Genomic DNA, 2,259 nt, shown 5'->3' on the forward strand with positions numbered 1-2,259 from the left:
GTGGGAGAAGCTGTATGTTTGTCCACTTCCAGGCTATGATGACCACAGAGAGCCAGGCTTCGCGAGGATAACCCCGCCTTGGCTCTGCCCCCATTGTGAACCCCTTAGGGCTCTCTGGCCTCCCCAATACAACAGGGCTTGGAAAAATCAGCTCTGAACTTAAATGTAGCTCTTTCCAGGCAGAGCCTCTGAAGCCCAGATTGGTGTTGGATGCTTGCTTTCTAGGTTATTGCATGAATCCATGTCCTTGTGCAAGTCACTTGACTTTTGGTGCCTCAGTTTCCTTATTGGTAAAATGGGGATTCAATTCCTGTTCTCCCTCTCACTTACACTGTGAGTCCCACAACCTAATTTTCTTGTATCTACCCTAGTGCTCACAGTAAGCACTTAAATCACCTCTCAGTGTCACACCTGGAGAGTTTCCATTACTCTACCAGTCTCGACTTTGGGAGGGAGAGTCAAGCAGAGGCATATCCATTCCATTCTTAGCTTGGGCAGTGGCTAGCAAGTGGAAGGCAATCTGCTACAAGTCAAAACTCACCTGTGCTGGGCAGCAGCGGCACGGGAGAGAGTCGAGGGTGGAGAGTCAGGTTTACTGTACAGAAGGAGGCAATGGTAAACCAGTTTTGTATTTTTACCAAGAAAACTCTATGAATACACTACCAGAACGATTGCAGATGGAGGTGGGGCGTTCTGGGAGAGACGTGTCCACGGCATCGTTATGGGTTGGGCACGACTGGACAGCATAAGACAACAACAACAGCAAGCACTTAAATAGTATTATCGTTGTTGTTGTCACTATTACGGCTATCATTATGTCACAGGAAGTTACTTGAAAGCTTTCTCTTCTTCACACCACCCTCTCCCAGAGTCAACAGGGTGATAAGAGATTCCGACTCACCCCCAGTGCCGGCTTTAAGGGGGATACATTGACCATGCAGAATTAGAAAGCAGTTAGGCTGGGCCTTAAAGAAATTAGCATGGGCATGTGGGAATTGAAAAGGCAGACTTAAGGGAATGAAAATGGAAAACTTCCTCCACCCCTCCAGTACTGGTCATCTTTGTGGGCTGCACTCGAGCTGTGACAGTGGAACTCAGAGCTGTCATGACAGGTGAACAGTTTCCAGGCTGATGGGGTCCAGAAGCAGTGTGGCCTAACGGGCCTGGGAGCCGAAAGGGAGTTCTAATCCCAGCTCCTGGGTTTTTAGCACGGCCATGCAAATTTGCAATAGTTTCATAGGCCCAAGACTAGGAGGAAACTAGGTGGAGCTAAAAAGAAATCAGACTTTGGACAAAGAAGAATTTTTGCAAATATTGAAAAAGCAACCAAAGCAGAGATATTGAATGGACTCATGGTCCTCTGGGGAGTGAGAATCAGGCAGAGGAACATTTCGATGGCAGTGAAAAGTTTCAGCAAATTTACATAGCTGTTTTAACTAGTAATGATGGTCACTTGAATGAGCAAGGATGGACCAGCAGGGACAGATGGATCACCTTCTTCCCACCCTGACTCCTTTGATTTTTAAATTTTTTTTAATATTGCCACACTTCCAAAATTAAAATTTACTCTCTCAGTTAGCACGTATAGGGCCTGTTGGGAAATACATCACTGTGGGCACAAGTAGTGTTTTTCAACTTTTAAGACTACCACTAAGAACAGCTTGGCCCTTTCCTGAACACCACAGATCCTCTGATAGGAGGGGAGAACAGCTCTTAAGCCAGAATGGAGAACTAAAACAACACTTCTACGGACAAAGGAAACTTTACCACTTCCTTACATTGAAGGGAACCAAAAGTTACTAAGAGTAAACAAGTAAGCAAACAGAATGCCCTTTCAATGCCATCACGTGTCCTTTGAAGTGCCACTCAGAGCACGATGATTACTAGGTGATCTCTTGAGGTCTCTTACAATCGATCAGGTGTATTTATTGAGTGCTTACTGTGGGCAGCACTGTACTAAGTGCTTGGGAGAGTACCACAGAGTTGGTAGACACCTTCCCTGCCCATGAACTCACAGTCTAATCCCTTAGAGTCAAGACGGGGTTTTTTTTTTTCCAATGGTATGTATTAAGTGCTTACTGTGTGGCAGGCACTGTATTGAATGCTAGGGTGGATTCAAGCTAATCAGGTTGGACATAGTCCATGTCCCACATGCGGCTCATAGTTTTATTCCCCATTTTAAAATCGAGGTAACTGAGGCACAGAGAAGTTAAGTGACTTGCCCAAGGTCACATAGAGCAGTCCATCGAACAAGGAGTC

The 2,259-nt window shown here is 45.7% G+C and overlaps 1 non-coding gene across 1 annotated transcript; it reads left to right on the forward strand.

The window, feature by feature from the left end:
* The first annotated feature begins 393 nt into the window (after positions 1 to 393).
* On the forward strand, positions 394 to 531 carry LOC119942980. Its single transcript, XR_005455470.1, has one exon. It is a non-coding gene; the product is annotated as a small nucleolar RNA SNORA7 (small nucleolar RNA).
* Positions 532 to 2,259: the final 1,728 nt, after the last annotated feature.

The sequence above is a fragment of the Tachyglossus aculeatus genome, chromosome 21, assembly GCF_015852505.1.
Source record: "Tachyglossus aculeatus isolate mTacAcu1 chromosome 21, mTacAcu1.pri, whole genome shotgun sequence".
NCBI classification, from domain to species: domain Eukaryota; kingdom Metazoa; phylum Chordata; class Mammalia; order Monotremata; family Tachyglossidae; genus Tachyglossus; species Tachyglossus aculeatus.